The sequence below is a fragment of the Choloepus didactylus genome, chromosome 13 (genome assembly GCF_015220235.1).
Source record: "Choloepus didactylus isolate mChoDid1 chromosome 13, mChoDid1.pri, whole genome shotgun sequence".
Taxonomy (NCBI): Eukaryota; Metazoa; Chordata; class Mammalia; order Pilosa; family Megalonychidae; genus Choloepus; species Choloepus didactylus.
The window spans coordinates 27071706-27091779 of record NC_051319.1 but is presented as its reverse complement, the minus strand read 5'-3'; positions in this window follow the sequence as shown (position 1 = coordinate 27091779).

Here is a 20074-nt window from a genome sequence, read left to right as displayed (position 1 = left end):
AAGTACAAAAACATAAACAAGAAGAATATGCAGAAGAGAATTACTCCCTAAGAAGAGAGGAAGAGTAGAAGATGTTTCAAACATAGCTATTACATTCTATTTAATAAATAAAAAAATAAAACATATTATAAAAATGCTAACATTTGTCAAATTTTGCTGGTGAGTTTATGAGGGCTTGTTGTTCTCTCTACCTTTCTTATGTTTGACATCATTTGTAATTTGAAAATATTCGTGAGATAATTTACCAAAGAAAAGATAAAAATGGCCAAAACGAAGAAAATAGCCATTAAAGAGGTTTTCAACATTGCAGCAATCAAAAAATGGAATTAAGGGAGTGATAATAATTGGCAAAAATTAACAGAGGTTTTAAAATGTAGGATGCTCATTGTTAGCACAGGTAGAATGAGAAAGTCACATTTACAAATGCTGTGGAAGTGTAAATTGGCATAACCTTTCTGAAAACCCATTTGGCACTAGGTATAAAGAGCATGAAAAAGCTCAGTTCCCCTTTTTTTTTTTTTTTTTTCCTTTGCTCAGTTCATTTTGATCCAGTAATTCCATTTCTGGGAATCTAGCCTAAAGGAAAAAGACAAATGTGAAAAAATATAGGCACAAATACGTTGACCATTTATTCATTTATTGATTTAAGGAATATTTACAGAGTACCTACTATGTGTCTGGCATTGCACTAGCCACTGAGTCTACAATAGGCATCAAGATAACAAGACTCCCCCCACCCCCATAGAATTTGTCCGTCGAAGCATTTTTCTAATAATGAAAGATTGAATATATCTTAGCTATCCAACAATGGGGGAATATAGAATTTTGATATCATCATATAATGGAATAATTACAATTTTTCATAGCAAATGCTCACCTTTATTAAGCAATTACCCACATGCCAGGATCTGTTTTAATCATGAGTATATGTGTCATTCCATTTAATCCTCATAACAATCCTGTTTGGTAATGTATGTTACCTACTGCTGTTATAACAAAGTACCATAAACTTAAAGACTTAAAACAACACAAACTCCTTCTCTTAAAGTTCTGGGGATCAGAGGTCCAAAATTGGTCTCCTGGGTTAAAATCAAGATAGTGGCAGGGCTGTGCTCTGACTTCTGGAGACTGCCTGTATTCCTTGGCTTGGGGCACTACTTCTCCAACTTCAAAGCTAAGAAGGTCAAATCAAGTCCTTCTCACAGTGTCATGTACCTGGTACTTTCTTTTCTGCCGCCTTCTTCCACTTATAAGGACTTTCATGATTACATGGGCCCATCTGGATACTCCATGATAAGCTCCCCCATCTCAAGATTAGCCGATTAGTAACCAGAATTCTATCTGCAAACCTTAATCCCCCTTTGCCATGAAACCTAACACATTCACAGGTTTTGGAGATTAGGATGTGGTCATTTTTGGAGGATCATTATCTGCCCCCTAAAAATAGTTACTATTTTTATAGGTACATGAAATAAACAGAGATGAGGAATGTTCATTAAGTTCACACAGTTATTTTGTGACAAATCTAGCACAAAATCCAGCTATGCAACTCAGAACCTGAGCCTTTAATCACTAGATTGTACTTCATAAGCAAATTGATGGTGGTAAATCCCCTATAACTAGAGAAATTTTTAGGGAAAAAAGGTAAGAAATTGCTAAAATATTAATGGTATTTGCCTCTTCATCCTGAGTTGAAGAACATACTTTGCCTCTTTATGTGTTTTGGTAATTTTCAATTTTCTTCAATGAGTATGTGATGGATTGTTCTATTGTCAACGTGGTTAAGTAGGACTTATGTTTCCCAGAATCCCCTTCCCTGTGGGGTTCTAAGTTCTAGCCAACCAAAAGTGATGTCATGTGAGTTCTGGAAGGTGAAAGTAAAGCACAGTTATTACCAACCTAACAGTCACCATCAGTCAGAAGTAATTAAAGACAGAGCAGAGCCGCAGCTGGTGTCTAATTTTTCCTAACACTTCCCCAATCTGTGTCTAGTTCTCCTTCCTGTTGACAACACTGCTGGCCAGTAGCAGCCCCAATCTCACCTCCAGATGCTTTGCTGTGAACTCACAGAGATAATAGCTGTGGCAAGCCAACAACCTTTTATGGACTTCTCTATAAGCCTCCCTTTGTGGACCCAATTCTGCCACTGAATGTACATATATTCCAGACCTCCATGCAAGCACTAACTAGTTCACCTGTGCCAGGGTTGTCCAGTTACTTTTCTCCCATATTGTGACTCTTTATTTTTACTTTTATTTCCATAGTTTGTCTCACAATTGTGTAAGTTCTAATTCCTGAGAAAAATTTCTTCTTCCTAATATACAGGATTACTATTGAATCCTGACTGATGTAGTTATTGGAACCAGAACTGGGTTGCTTCTGTTTTGAAAATCTAAGTATTCACTTTGAGACTGGGAGTGGACGAAGGTGGAAAGACATCAAGGACTCTTTCAGGGTAGACTTGAAGGCCAGCACAGAAATTATTAGAAGCTGGAGGAAAGTGAATCCAAGTTATGCATTGGCAGAACTATTAGTCTTGCTTGTGATGATGTGGGAAATCGAGTTCTTAATAAACCCACTGATCTGTCTATAGTTCTAACCAGATTCTTCCAACTGCATATGATAAAATAGGAGTAAAGAGAGATGAACTTACAAGAGAAGTGTTTAGTTTTTAGTAGAATATAGAGGGATTAAAAAAGGTCAAGGATAGTTTTTCCTCCAGAATTAGGTTCCCAAAGTAATAAATGGCCTCAGGGTAATGATCAAAGTCAAGAACCTACCAGCAGTATATCATTTTGGTTTAAAGATATAGTCAAGAATGCAGCTTTAACCTCATTAAATCAGATAGATTAAATGGTATGCCCCACAAATAACCTCCACTAGACAAAAAGAAAAAACAAAACTCCTAATCAGTTCTCTTAGGCCCTCTCTGCTAGATAAGAGGGTTTCTATTGACTTTAACAACGTTATACCATGGCATCCTAACTCTCAGCCCAAGATAGTGACATGCTTCAAAGAGATTTGAGGTAAGGCTTTTGTCTAATAGAGTAAACACCAATAATTTTCCTGGGGAAACCATAAAACTTTTAAGACAATGGTATCAGCTGAAGCATAGATAGTTTATACTAAATGGGAGAGGTCTGGTTAAAAAAAAAAAAAAGTAGCTGTAGGCTTCCCCAGCTTAATATAGACAGACAGAAGTCCAAGAAAGTTAATCAGTGGCACACCTGAGCCATTCCCAATGGAAAAGGATGATTCAGAATGTGGAACCAATTGGCTGGATAGTGGAATTAAGAACCACAGAGAGTCACTCCCAGAGAGCAGTACTGAGACCTAATCAAGGAATTGGTATTATTGTCCTGGTTGGATTTCAGGATTTCCATGGACTAGTGACACTGCATATCTCTCATTTTCCCCCTTTGGAGTGGCAATGTCTATTAAAGTTGTGATACCACCCCTACTCTAAGACCATCTTGCCATGAGGAAGCCTAAGCTAGCTATAGTGAGAGGCTGAGTGAAAGAGAGAGATAACCAGCTAATCACTAGTTCTCCAGCCATCCCAACCCCAGGTGCCTGTGCCTGGAGAAACAAGGTAGAGAAGAAACAAGAAATTCAACTGACAGGCAGAACCAAGGCCCCAGTCAAACCTTCCCATCCATCTCTAGCTGCTTGAGCCACCCTAGCTGAGAGCCCAGCTATCATGCAGAAGAGACAAGCATTCTTAGCTGTGCCCTGTCTGAATTCATGACCCACCAAGTCAGGAACAAAATGAAACGTTAGCCATTCTATTCCACTAAGTTCAGGAATGGAGTAAATACATAACTGAAACAATAAGCAATATGTAATTGAAACAAATACTTTTTAAAACTTGTACAAAAAAAACTCAAAAATAGATTGTGAATAGCCTTTTACCCAATAGTTAATTTAGTAATTTAAATTTTAAAATTTAGAAGGCTAAACACCTTAATTTTCTAAACCAAAGAGTAATAATCCATCTATCAAGATCCACAAGCATTTTTATGTGGTCTCAAGCTGGAAATTACCTTCTTCTCTTCTGTTTTGTCATACACTTAATTATCTCTTCCATTCATCTGGCATTCCTTGTAAACTATTTTATGACATAGGTGTGTGTTATTTCATATTACACTACAATAGTCAAGATAGTATGCAACATATTACAGGACATACAAAGATATATGAAGTATTGTTCCTGCTTTCAAATAGCTCAAAACCTTACCAGCTAGCTGGATGATTTGTTTAAGTAAAAATAAGACTTTTATGCAAGATTAATGAAACTTTGTTCCATAAGGAAAATACATAGTATTTTGAGTGTTCAAAGAAATGAGCCTATTTTCTAGAGGTATAGGGAAGTCTACATGCAGGAGACAAAGCTGAGATGAAACTGGGACTGTAGAGGCTCTTGGCCCAAAATAGACTCTAACGGGCTCAAGAGCAGGAATGCCATGATCTTCATGTCTGAATTCCTCGAGCACCTGTCAAAGGGTTTTGCAAATAATAGAAGCTCAATAATTGTTTGTTGAACAAATTATTGGATGGATTTACAGTTTCTGTGCACTATATTGTTGGAAAAGAATCACTTGATTATCTTTTGTTCTAAGAAAATAACTTAACTGGATATTTTTCACTACTACACTGTGAGATGCAGAGAGGCTTGAAAATAAAGCCATTGTGACAATTTTAGACAAAAACCTCTAAAACATAAAATATCATTAGATGAAACAACAAATAAGTGCTAATTCACTAATATTTCTCATGCAACAATGATTTTGTTACATACCTAGAGTAACAAGTACAATGGGCTTCAAGATGAAAAGTCCATGCAATTTGACCAAGATATTTGGACATGTTCTCTGTTTTCTCATGATGTTATAAATTACAATGTTTATAACCATCAGCGTATGGCCTGATTGAGGTAAATGTGTGAAAAAGAGAAAAAAATATATAATTCAGAATAGAGCTGTAAAAACAAAAAATTAGAATAAGGTCTTTTATGTCACTGAGATAAATTGTTGCACCCTTTTATGTTCTACATCATGGACTTATAACAGATTCACAACTTGATGTGTCATATGGGCATGAGCTATTTCTCATCCTCCCACTCATACTTCCTTCCTAATAGCAAATTGTTCCAAAATATCTTGTCAGCAAGCCTTTGCTGCTGCTTGAAGACAAACTTGATTCTGAAATACTTTGCTCTTTGTAAAAGAAAGAAAAAAATCTTGTTTTATTTCAGTGTTAGAATATAAATCAGTATCATAGATACCTTCAGCAGTGCTTAAATTAAATACATGTAAAAGGCAGTATCTTTTTTGATAAGATTTAAAATGGAAAATGGATGCTGCACACATGTAAAAATCCCTCAATTCCATATTTTTCTTTTTTAGATCCTTTTAACTTAAAATCTATTTGTATGTTCTGAGTTCAGCAAAATTATTAAGAATTATGATTTCTTCAACACACTTTAGAGAAAAATTTCAATTGATGTAGATTATATAATCATATTTGTTTAAACCATAGATTGGTAAAAATTTCACCAACCCCAGTCCCAACCTCCTTGAAAATTGCAAAAGGCTCTGATAAAACGTCAGCCAAGAAAGTGGTCATGGCTTAACCTGGCCACTCCACAGGCCTCAGAGAAATTCACTAACCCACTCTCAAACTTCTAGAGTGGAGACAAAGTCCCAGTCAAGTCACTTCTTGCTATCTGCAATTTAGTGTTTGATCCCAGTATCCAGCTCAGAAATTGTGATCAAGGAAGAAGGAATGGGGTAGGAACCGTTAAACCACCACCTCAGGGCTGGCAGATCCCCACCCTACAGTTTGTAATACTGGAACTGGAAGTTCCAATGCAAGGACATCAGCCAACTGGGAATAAGACAAACTTCTGTGGTGATCATAATATATCTCTGGTCCACAGACGAATAGTTGTCAAGAAGCAGGACATTCATTCATTCATACACAGATATGCACATCATGCTTTTCAGTACATTTACTTATTTACTGTTATATTGGTGGGTCAAAAATAAGCCAAAGGGGTAGTTGTGACTGAAGGTCAATTGAGCAGTGTTCTGAAAGTGGTGGGAAGAGATGGTAGTGTCCATGTAAAGGGAATATTGTGTCCATGTAAAGGGAATATTATAAAGGGTGGAAGTATCTTTTGGTGGATGCTGGAGGGAAGGAGAAGCAGATGGGTGAAAAAGGAATTCTGACTTGTGGAGAAAATTGAAGAACCACACAGAAGTTAATCTGGATCTCAATAAAGAATTTAATTCTGACTGTAGAACAAAGGGAAGGTAGGGCTTGGGTTTGGGGCCTGAGGATGTTAGAAAACACTGAAGAAAAAACTTAATGGCAATATGACAAGGAGGAGTCATACAAAGAAAAATCAGAGGTTTTGTGAGCTAAAGTAAAGGCCCCACTGAAGTAGTTTAGAAAATACAGATGTATAACATATACATATATAGTTAATTCTCTATCCACAACTTTTGCCAGCAATGCTCAGCAGTTTGGTAGTTGTATTAAAGAAAATGGTCAGTAGAATTTGGTTCAAGAGTGATCTTGCGGCTTGGAACTATACACTCCAGAAAAACATGCTCTGAAACTTAATCCATTCCTGTGGGTGTGAACCGTTGTAAATAGGAGCTTTTGATGAGGTTAATTCAGGTAAATTGTGGACCAACTGAATCAGGATGTGTCCTAATCCTACTACTGAAGGCCTTATAAAGAAAGCTACGTGAAGAAGCCAAGAGTCAAGGGAACCCAGAAAAGCCAGGAGGGGCTGCCAGGTACACTGCCACATGACAGAAAAGCCAAGGGCCAGGGACTGCCAGCAGCCAGTCCCCGAATGCCACAGCTTTCAGGAGGAAACCATCACTTTGCTAACACCTCAGTTTTGTACTTTTCCTAGCCTCAAAATCATGAGCCCATAAATTTCCATTGTTTAAGCCAACCCATTGTATTATGTTTGTTTTAGCAGCTTGGAAACTAAAACAACTGGCATGATAGGATTGTTGCTATGGTAGAAAGATAATGGCAAGGTACTTAAAATAGAAAGAACTGAGGATTTTATTTTGAGACTATGGGTATTTTATGATTAGAAGAAACAATAAACATTCACAATTTTAGTATTATCAAGTAATGAGTTCAACATTTCTTTTCAGGTAAACTCCATCTTTGACCTCCACCACATCTCTGAGATTTACCCAAGGGGTAAGTTTGAGAGGAAGAAGCTTGGCTCAGGTCTGCTGGCCTTTTTCGGAGCCAGACTGTCTGCTGGATGCATGAATTTTTTTCTGCTGTCTACACTGTGGCTAAGCCCATGAGAGAAGTCTGCATCTCTCTGTGGACATGTTATTATTCCATTCAAATCTGATTTATTTAGAAGGGTAGTAGCTGATTCATTTGGTCACAGATCAAAAGCCATGTACTCTTGGATGACCACTCCCTAAATTTGTGTCTCACTGCAAGGAGAAGGTAAATGTTAGGAATAAAGTAAGTTACTGAATCAGAGGTCAGAGATGAATTTCAGTAATGAATGACAATTAGAGAAGAGGTTAGTGTTTGGACTGGATAACAAAGGATGTGGGTTTCCTGTTGCACACATTGATTTTTATAAAAATTCTATTCATGCTGTAAACTTAATTAATTTTAGAAAAAATGAAGCACATGTAAACACCAAATATATATAGATTAAAATAAAAGTAAATATGTCAGGCATCCTTGGGAATCTAGTGAGTTATTTGTAGCATTACACATAGCTGGTTATTGGGTCTTGCGTACATAAGGCAGCAAGTGAAATGAAAAGGCAAGTAGCTCTCAGAGTGGTGGTAGAACACCCGTACAGAATCACCAATGAGAAAAAAGACATGCAATAGCCTCTCTTCTTTTCCTATGAGTTGCTTGATGAAGGGTTATGAAGAAAATGTTAAAATGAATTGTAAAGACACATTCTTATAAGGGCAAAATAACAGAAAGGTGGTGATGATGCAGAAAAAATTAATTCACAAGATCAGGGAAAGGAATTAGGTGTGAGTTAGATAGGAATCCACACATCAGAGGATAAAACAGAAAATATTTGACTTTAATCTTTGGTGTTCACTGTAGAGTGAAGGATTGATGGGTCCTAGAGTTGGCAGATAAACTAGAAGGCCATGTTAGAAACAAGAAACAGGATATGTAATCTTTGCTGTTGGCAGAATTTGTAGCCTCTAAAACCACAAAGGCCTGACTTGGGTGTTGGTGTGATCTTGTAAACTAGCTTCCTCTGCTTGGTTTTGCTGCTGATAACAGCCTTATGTTGGAAGGGCAGTTGTGGGAGGATGTCCCTCAGCAAATTTGCCTTCTCCATACAGAGTTCTAAAATGAAAACGAAGGATGTTAGTTGTCAGAGATCCTCGGTAGCCTCCTTGTCTCCTTGTCCCTGGAATTATGTTCAAAATACTAGGCTATGTAAAGTTAAATGCAGTTTATTGGTGAAGCGAAGATTTGGAAACTATAGCATAATGTCAAGTTGTAGAAATCAGGCCCTGAATTGTCAGGACAATATTGCACAATTGCTGACTCAGGAGGACCTCGATTATTTCCTTCCACTAAGTAGAAAAAGAAAAAAAAGAAAAAAAAAAAACAGCATCTAAGTTTCATGTTTAAACCAAAGCACATATTGTAGCAATGGCTTTCATACCAATCAATCTCCTGCTCTTTTGTTCTGGAACTTCACATTATGTGTAATCTAAAGAGTACTAGATGGGAAGTTAAGAGTCTTCATACCCTTGAGTCACTAAATTATCTAATCTCTCCCTGTCTTGGTGACTTCAGTATTTGGATGATCCCTATAATTCTTTGAGGATAAACTTGATCAGATTTGTACACTAGAAAGATGACTTTGATACCACAACAGAGGATGGATCGGTATGTCAGAGATCCTAGGCTAGACCTCCTTGTCTCCTTGTCTCCAGTCTATTATGGAAGAATAGACTGGAGATAAATCAAGAAACTATTGTCAAAATCCAGTGAGAAATAATAAATAAATAAGTCTACAGTGTGAAGACTGATTTGATATAAAGGATGAGATGAAGTAGAGGGAGCTAACTAGAATGAAACCAGGCTTTCTTATTTGGGGTGTGGATGCCATTTCTGAGATACAGAACAAAAGAAATTGAGCATATGTGAGTGGGAAGAGACTGAATTCACTTTTGGACCTGTTGATTTTAAGCATTGAATTTTAAACATTTTTGAGACATCAAGATAGCAATCACGATACACAGTTCTGAAGACGTAGAATTGTGAGATCTCAGACTGAACATAGTTACTGAGGCTGTGTGTCACCCAAGGAGAATATAGAGAAATGGCCCAGACTACAAATTTTAATTTTAACATGTTTGAAAATTTGAACTGTAGTCAAACAAGAAGCAATAGACAAAGGAATATCTTTATATTTAAATGTTTGGCACCATTGGAAAAAGAAATTATTGATTGCAAACAATTAGTATTTAATAGATTGGTACCCCTGTAGTTGTTTGTACATTTAGATGCTTACTAATCAGAGAAAGAGAAGCAAGGTATCCTTGAGTTTATGTGAGTATGTGTGTGAGCACATGCCAAGTGTGTAACAAAAATACTGTGTACATATATGTGGGTATAAATAAAACTCTTATGAATCAATACATGTGAGGAAATAAAAATTTGCCCTTACGAGCTAAAAGAAACACTTGTTTGGGGAGGATGAGGAAGGAAATGTTTTTTATGTGGGTATGAATATTTGGCTTATAGTTCTGCTTCTAGTGGGGGTAAAGTTAAACTTAAAACTACCCAAAAAGTGATATCTGGTTGGTTTGTACAGGTTAGTGTGAAGCCCTGATACATCCCAGAGTAATCTGGACAGCGAATATAAGTTATTTGCAAAACCCCCTTGAGAGACTACTGGGGGATCATATGGAAATATTAAACTTCCCCACTTGGGGAATTCCTGATATTCTTGCAAGCATTGGGGACTACCAGTTTAGTAGGCTGAGTCCTTGATCTTGGGGCTCACTCTTATGAAGCTTGTTACTGGAAAGGAGAAGCTAAGCCTATTTATAATTGTACCTAAGAGTCACCCCAAAGGACCTCTTTTGTTGCTCAGATGTGGCCTCTCTCTCTAAGACAACTCTGCAGGTAAACTCACTTCCCTCCCTGCAATGTGGGACATGACTCCCAGGGGTGTAAACCTCCCTGGAAATGTGGGACATGACTCCCAGGGATGAGCTTGGACTCAGCATTGTGGTATCGAGAAAGCCTTCTTGGACCAAATGGAGTAAGAGAAATGAAACAAAATAAAGTTTCAGTGGCTGAGTGATTTCAAATGGAGTCAAAAGGTCATTCTGGAGGTTATTCTTATGCATTATATAGATATCACTTTTTAGTTTTTAGTGTATTCGAATAGCTAGAAGAAAATACCTGAAACTGTTGAACTGCAACCCAGTATCTCCGATTCTTGAAGACGTTTGTGTAACTATATAGCCCATGTGTTTGTGAAAACCTTGTGGTTCCCAGTCCCTTTATCATGTATATGGACAGATGAGTAGAAAAATGGGGACAAAAAGTAAATGAATAATGGGGGTGGGAGGAGGGGTATGAGATGTTTTGGGTGTTCTTTTTGCTTTTATTTTTATTTTTCTTCTCTTTTTTTTGGAGTAAAGAAACTTCAAAAATTGATTGTGGTGATGAATGCACAACTATATGATGATACTGTGAATAACTGATTGTACCCTTTGGATGACTGTGTGGTATGTGAAAATATCTCAATAAAATTGCATTAAAAAAAAACTACCTAAAGAATCCCAATTTGATAATATACAGGTTAGAGAGTTTTCTTCTCCAGGGAAGGCCTTATTACCAGCTAATAACTGTATTAAATAATTTAATTATAAATTCTAGTTCAAATATATGTATATTTTTGTATTGTTTATGTGCAAATATACATCACACATGCAAACACACATATATACAATTTTTTAACTAGTAGAAAAAAAATTTTCAAGAGTGTGATGATTATGGTGAAATATTTAAGTTTAACCAAAAACAAACATAAATGAGTTATGGCAAAATAATCAACTTAAGACTTGGTTGTGTTTCTCCCATAATAATGAGTTTTTAAAATTTGATTAATTTTCATAAGCTTAATGAGTCAATTCTTGAAGAATTTGGCAACTTAACACTGAAAATTACATTAAAAAATATCATTTCTTGTTCTCTATCTGTGTATCTGTGGTACTAATACATCCTTCGCGTTGACAATAAAAACACTTGACACAAGCATAGTTCTATTATTCTTTTGCTAAGCTCAGACTATTTATTGAATTTTATGCTTGCAGTTTCCTAAAAAGTATAAGGAATTTTTATATAAAAATAAAGACTTTCAAATGCCAACAAATGGAGCATTTAAGTGATGTAAGAGTTTTAGGGTCCAATAAATGAAATCCACTTTTGAGTTTGTAACTGAAAAACTGACTAGTGGAGCTCAAAATATTAACTTTATTTATTGGTAAAGTTCATTGGAGAACATCACTTTTGATCTGTGATCAAATGATTCAGCTACTGCCCTTCTAAATAAACCAGATTTGAATGGATGATAACAGATGACCCCAGAGGGATCCAGCTGCTCTTGAGGGCTTAATCACAGTGTGGACAGCAGAAAATAATTCATGCATCCAGCAGACTGGGTGGCTTTGAGAAAGTCAGCAGACCTGAGCCAAGCTTTTTCTTTCAAACTTATCCCTTTGGTAAGTCACTCCTCTTGCAGTGTGGAGGTAAGAAAGAAGAAAAGGAAAGGAACTGAAGATACCCCTCTCATACTTTTCCTCCTAGGTAAATGCAGAAGAAATTTGCTTTCTATGAAAACATGGGCAATGTAAAATGCATCCCTGCCTCAAAGATAAAAAATAACAAGGATACTTCCATCACCCTTGAGTGTATACAAAGTTCCTTGTATTTAGTGAGGTGATAAATATCAGTAAAATGTTATGGAGAATCCAGTTAACTCCATATCTATAAAGGTGTTAGATCTCCATTTCTTTCCTTTTTTTTTCTTTTCATTGCTCTAGAAATGTGCAGTTCTGATTCAATGTCATAGTGTGATTCTCATCTAATCCAAAAGAACCAGAATTATCTTACATGTCTTTTGTAGCTTTTATTTAAACCTTATAGTCATAATTATTATTTTAATTAACATATTTAGTCTATCAAATTTTATACTTCATATTCTTATAACATTTGATGCACTTATAGAATTTTTTAATATATCTGCCCCCACTTCATTCTGTTATTTTGTTTAGAAAGTAACTATAAACTACCTTAAATACAATTTTATAAGTTCTTTATCAGGGATAATTGGTATTCCGAGTAACAGTCATCAAACTGATGAAATTATTCTTTGTAGGAATCACATCTGGACATGTTAGAGGGAAGGCAATGTAACATGTGAAATCCAAGAGACAAATCAACCAGAAGAGTTTAGTTAGGAAGATAGTTAATTCTACAGCAGATAATTAAAAACCCATGTAAATGAACTGTATAGTTAGATACCTAAAGATAAGGAATATAATCATATTTACTTTGACCTCTAAATGTTTATTCTAATTAGTAAGTTGAAAAATAGAGGCGGTATTATAGAGTATGTCCAACCATTCATTCCTTCTGTTAAAGATATTAGATTTAAAATGGTTAATATTATATGAAACTTGAAACTTTACCCCAGAGAAAAGAAAAATGCCATGAAATTTTAGTTTTCTGATTGAATTGCACAAATAACATATAAATTTATCATGCTGAAAAGGCAATATTATGGATCAGTGCATTTGCCTTATTAATGTTTCCATTTACATTAAAAACTTCCATAAGAGTGTTTTAGGTTTTTTTTACCACTACAATTAATACTGAGACTTTAAGAAGATTCGAGTGATAATCACATGCCTTCAGATTTCATGAAAGCAAAGATCATGTTGCGTCAGTTTTGTTCACCAACATACCACTTACGCTTCTGAACTCACAGTAGGAGTTCAATAAAGTTTTGTTGACTATATGAATTGACTAAGAAACTGAACATAGCTGAGAATGTGAAAGACGTCAGCCTCAATCTTCTTGAAAAGCCTTGTTAGCTTGTCATGAGGTTAAAAATTGCTGATCTTTTCAAGAAAAAGGAAAACAAATAGCTCTTTTCCACAATTGTATTTTGATCTAAAGATGCCAACATTTTGTGAAGGAATTTGAAAGCATTTATTTTTCCTAAATAGAATAAATTTGGCTTTAAGATAGGAAATGGTGTCTTGGAAAGTTCTCTCATTATTTATTCTAGAGGATTTTTTCAATAATTTAAAAAGTGTGGCAGTGCAGCTGCTCCGGGAGACAGCTTGGCAGTTCCTCAGAAAGTTAAGTAGAGAATTACTACATGACCTGGTAACCCCACTTCTAGGCATATACCCAAAAAAACGGAAAGCAGGGACTCGAACAAATATTTGCATATTGATGTTCATAGAGGCATTTTTCACAATTGCCAAAAGATGGAAACAACCCAATTGTCCATCAACAATATGTGGTATATAGAACCAATGGAATATTATGCAGCCATAAAAAGGAATGAAGTTCTGATACATGTGACAACATGAATGAACTGTGAAGATACTATTGAATGAAATAAAACAGACACAAAAGGATAAATATTGTATGATCTCACTGACATGAAATAATTAGAATAAGCAAACTCATAGAATCACATTCTAGAATATAGGTTAACTAGGTACAGGGTGGGGGTATCATATAGTAAGTTAAGGCTTAAAATGTACAGTTTCTATTATGGACAATGGAAAATTTTCGTAAAGGATTATGGTGATAGTAGCAAATATTGTGAATGTAATTAACAACATTGAATTATATATTTGAAAGGGGTAACATTAGGTTGTATATATATGTTACTAGAACTTTTTTTTTTTAATTCAGGGGACTACATAACACAAACAGTGAAACCTAGCTAAACTATAGACTATACTTAACAGTACAATTATAAAATTGTGCTTTCATCAATTTATCATATGTACCAAACTAAAGCGAGATGTTAATCATAGGGTGTATAAGGGAGCCCTGTATTTTATGCATGATTTTTCTGTAAACCCACAAATTCTCTAATAAAATAGAAGTGTGGCAATAAGCCTTACTAAATATGGAATAAATGAACTGTTGACCCACTCCTATGGGGAATGGAGATATTTTCATCTGCATTTTAATTTATCTAGATTAGCAAGAAACAATGAGAAAGAGGACAACTAAAGCAATGCTGGCTTCCTCTAGGCTCTGAATTTAGGAATGGATATAATGATTGTTTATTATTAGATGTTGGAGACTTTATTACTTTTTAAGACAGATAGGGTGTTAGGAATATAACCAATGATGACCTTAAAGTAATTTGCACTTTAAAACAATTTAGGAAATGTGATAAACTATGTAACAAAATAGTGAGATATGAGATTCAAATATCAGTTTACTATTGAGCTAAGCATTTATTAAATTAGGATCATAATATATATTTCATAAGGGCTAATGTGAGGATAAAATAAAATAATGTAAATAAGGGATTATTACAATACCTGGTGTGATGGTTTGAAGCTGTATATGCCCCAAAAAGTGTTATTTTAATCCATTCCTGTGGGTGTGGACCTATTGTGGGTGGGATATCTTGATTAGGTTATTTCGGTTGCTGCCTGAGGTGGGTCTTAATCCTCTTACTGGAGTCCTTTATAAGAGGATAGAAGACAGAAGACACACACACACACACACACACACACACACACACATCAGCACCAGAGAAGCAGGGAGATAAGAGCCAGAAGCTAGAAGCAACAAAATCCAGGAGAGACAGGAAAAGGGAAAGACCAGGAGACATTGCTATGTGCCAAGCCACATGACAGAGTTGCTGAGGACTGCCAGTAGGTGGTCTTCAGAGAGAAAGTATTGCCTGTTGATACCTTGAGTTGGACATTTTCATGGACTGCAAAATATAAACTTATAACTTAGTAAATACCCATTGTAAAAGCTGACCCATTTCTGGTATATTGCATTACATCAGCTTTAGTAAACTAAAACACCTGGCATATTGTTGATCTTCAGTATCAGCACCCTTGCTTATTCCATCAGAAATGTGGGAAAGCTGTTTTTAAAGACACCAATTAGCCTCTCCTGCCAGAAAGGTACTTAAAAGAACATGGAGCCATGCATCTAATGGGTTGTGTTTAGAAAAAGTCAAAGGCACAGAATTGCCCATGAACCCAGTAAAATTATCTTTTGTTAAGCTTCACAGTGAAGGTTTTATTGGTGTGGTTTTAGAAAGGAAAAAATTATCACTGAAGATGATCATTGAAGATGTCAAGTGAAGAGGTAATGACACAGCAAAAGCAACTTGAACGCTTCTGGGTACAACCAGGCCACTTTAAATGAATGGAATGGATGAGAGTTTAGAGAGAAGAATATACAAAGCTTCATGAGGACCATAACCTTTTTCTGAATGAGGCAGTCAAAATGGCCCCTGGAGTTAGTGGTATGGGACAGAACTCCTATGAAATCAGACTGGTGATCAACTCTGTGGTAAACGTCATCATGGCACAGACCAAGGATTGGAAAAACACTACATAGGGTCAATCTCAGGAGATGTCTCCTAAATTGGGAAAGAATTTCACTGAAATGGAGCCATTGGTCCGTAGCAGTGCCAAAGTGTGGTCTAGGGACTGACAACACCAGCATCACTTGAGAGCTTGTTAGATAGGCTTGGCAGAGGGGCCTATGTCTTCGTTCTAACAAGCTTGCCAGTTGATTTGAGTAGTACTAGTCTACAGAAGAATTTCCTGATCCCCAAAGTAGCCTATGCCTACATTTTTGAAGGACAGAAAGGGCTACTTGGTGGGTCTCAGGATTGGGTTGATGGTATTCTCTTCTGATTTCTTTATCCTTAGGGCACAATGCTTATGTGGGTTAATTATAAATAACAGACAATTTGGGAAAGAGATATATTTTCAGTGTTTGGACAATTGAGATCCCCTGTACTACGTATTTTTCATCTTCTGAGAGTGGTCTCCTTTTTCAGCTGTGTGGGAAGACTTAGGGAGAACTCAGCTGAGGACGAAATGCTTGCAAACCATAAGCTCGATACTCAGACTAGGCTGGGTTAAATCCAAATCGAGTAAGGTTGAAGACAGAATTGTTGAGATTGATGTAGGCTGAGGCTTCTTGGCTCCTCCTCATTTCCAGTAAATATATGTTACATCACTCTATGGAAAAGAATCTTGTATAATTGATGTATAGACTTGGAAACTTACTTCTACTGTTCTTTAACTGTTGATTGAACTGTTAATATTTTGCCAGTTCCCTGATCATTCTAACATCATTAATAATGTTAGAGAGCAGCTGTGTTAAAACAGAGGCTGTCTCCTGACTTTAGCATCCTTTGAGGTCACCAACTATAAGCAGTTCAAAGGGATTCCCTTTAAAGTCAGATGTTTCCCCCACCTGTTATAGTCTTAGGGCAGTTCCCAACTTCATTTGCTAATATAACCATTCTACATTTATTTCTCGGGGTTGTTTTTTTTTCTTTCTGTTTTTCAGTGTATATTCTCATTCTCTTTTCCATCTATTATTCACCTAATTTAACTTCTAGATTAAACTTTCTTTCCAGAGTCACAACACTCCTAATTTTATATCATTCTCATCTAATGGTTCAACCGAGACTCCTGCCCTGTAAAATTCAGCACTGGAGACTTCATCTTGAGTAACATGTTTCTTTGCCAGCTGTTTTTTCTTTTCATCAGCCTACAAGTAGATCCTCCATTTTAGGTATCTGAAGATTCCCAAGTTGGACTTCTTAGGAGAGAGGGGTGAAATAAACAGTGAATGCCAGGAATCATAATAACACACAAAGAACAAACGAGATCTTTAATATGGTGTCAGACATGGCACCAATGCCCTGATCTAGTGTTCATGAGTCTGATATCAATTACAAAGCTCTGATGTTCTAAATCAATTATGTGGCTAAGATGACAGCTACTTTGGAGACCTCAGAAAGAATTGCAGACCTTCAGCAAGTTATTTTTAGCTTCAATGAAAGAAGCAACAGAGAAGCATTTTAAGGGTCCAATATTTTACTCATAGAATTTCTTTCTACCAAGAATTTGTAAGGTCTAGGTTTACGTTATGATGAGTCTCATATGAATAGGCCCTTATAGAAATTATTAAGGAATTCCTAACACTTGCAAATAATTTTGATTGCCTGTATACTTTCCTATGTATTTTAGGTTTTTATTATTTGGTTACAATTTTGGAATAATCTATAAAACGAATCTAATAATAATGCCCCAGGTACAGAAAAATTGGGCTGATTCTTCTTATCTAACTGACCTTATTTGGACTTAATAGATCTTTAGACCGGGGAAAGATGTAAACCATTGTAAGCTGGGTTTCAACTGGAAATGTACCACCATTGGTCATGGCTAGTACTAGATGAATGCACATCATAGAATAGAGATGCATATGCTAGAAACGTAAGTCCAAAATGATCAAAAAGAAAGATCAGAGGATAGGTAGACTCTGTAAGCAAAGTTCTAGCACTATTCCTTTGCCTACCTGGAAATAAATGCTTCCACCTTACCTGGATGGGAGCTTCCAACTTCAAAATCAATACTGTTTTTAGAAACATGTTTCTTCCTCATCATTAAACTTTAAGGAAAAAATTTTCCTAGAAAAATATGCCGGCCATATTTTCCTTTGTCCTCCCAACTATCCACATAGATCCTGATGAATCTGTATATATACACACACATACATAGATATGTGTATGTGTGTATATATATATTTATATAACACTATTGTATCCATTTTATGTTGTTGCTTAGCAAATTACTACAATCTTAGCACCTTGAAACAACACATATTTATATTATCTCACAATTTCTGTGGGTCAGGAATCTGGGTACAGCTTAGCTGGGTCATCTGCTCAGGGTTTCACAAGGCTTCAATCAAGACATCAGTAGTGCTGGGCTCTCGACTGAAGGGTCATCTGAGAGCGAATCTGCTTCCCAGCTCATTCGGATGTTGGCAGAATTGATTTCCTTGCAGCTGCCTGACTGAAGCACTCAGCTCCTACAGGCTGCCTGCAGTTCCTTGCCACACGGACCTCTCCACAGGCAGTTCACCACATGACTGCTCCTTTAAGGACAGCAGGGGTGTGAGAATAGAGCAGTTCAAAATTGTCTAAGGTCTGGTTTTAAGAAATCTATTGAGCGATTGTCATTTGCCATCAGGCCACATCAAGGAGGGAGGGTTTTACATGGGGTTCCCTTGTAGCCTGTCTGAAACCAGGCATTATAAAGACTCCTGTACTGTGGTACAGCTAGTTGTTCACATGCCTATGTTCTGAGACTCAACGAAGGACCTGCATAATTCACTGAACATATGTTTCTGTTCTGGGGTTTATCCTTTACTTCCTGAGACAAGGCTCCCTGGGAATTCAGACTTGTAACAACTTTAAAGACAGATACCAGCCTTCTCTTCTTCTCCTCTACTACACAACCACCATCCTCCCAGGCAATTTCAACCATTCCAATGACCCTCAGAGACCATCTTTACACAGATGATTCCCATAACTCTCTAACTAAAGCCCAGAGCTCTAGTTCTATTTTCAGTCCCACATCAAAATTGACTCCCCAGCATTTTACTAAGATATACTGCAGGTATCTGAATATGTACAGTTCAAAACTGAATTCATCATCATCCTGCCCTCTCACTGCCCACCCCCACTCTCGTCTGACCGTCTTCTTCCTCCTCTCATTAAATAGTTAACATCATGCACTCAGATCCCAAACATGGAACCCATTCTTCAGCCTTTCCTCTCCCTCATTATGTACAAATTAACAAACACCATTAATTCGTCTTGAAATTTAAAAAAATTTAATTATGAACATTGTATAATTATAGTACAGATAATATTATAGAAAACATAATTATCTTAATTATAAGATTATCACCCATGAAACCACCACTCAAATTAAAAAAATAAAAGTCGCTGTTACTGTATCTGTTGAAATGAACTTTGTGTTTATCTACAGAGCATTCCAGAGACTCCTCCCTCCCCAGAGTTAAATACTACTGTAAATTTTATGTTAATCATTTTCTTGATCTAATTTATATGTATCCCCAAACAATATATTTAGTTTTCCCTGATTTTGAACTGCATAAAAATGGTATTCTTATGTATGTTTCTTCCACAACATGTTTTTTTTCACTTAATATACTAATGGCTTGAGATTCATCCATATTGTTGCATATAGGGGTAGTTTACTTGAAATTTCTATAACATTTTATAAATATAATGGTTTATAAATAAATATATATGCATATATAAATATTTTATCAATATGAATTTATAATTATGTAACAATTTAAAGTAGAGATGAAATGCACAGCCTCTCCCTAACAAGGGTCAGACCCATCCTGAATGAGGTGGGTCACACCTTGACTGAAGTAGCCTCATCAAAAGGTCCTACTTACTATTGGTCTACACCCACAGAAACGGGTTAATTTTAAGAGCATGCTTTTCCGGGGTACTTACAGTTTCAAACCACTACAGTATGCAAATTTTATTTTCCAATTCGATGGCTTTTATGTCTTTCTTTATAAACAACAGAACAGTTTCTCTTTCTCAGGATCAACAGAAGTTCTTAATTTTAATGTAAATTAAATAATTAATATACTTTTATTTATGTTGAGTGATTTTGTATCGTAAGATATTCTTTCCCTTCCTAGAACCCTGTATCCTATAGTTTCCTATAAAACTTAAAAACTTTGTCTTTGGCATTAAAATTTTTAACCTGGCTGGGATTTATTTTTGTGTATGGTGTATTGTAAGGAAAAGAATTCATTTTTTTCTCCAATTAAAAATTGATTGTTCTATTACCATTGATGGCACAGGTGATCAGTTTCCCACTGATATACAATACTGTTTTGTATCACTTTTCTATATATGTGTGGGTCTATTTCCTTG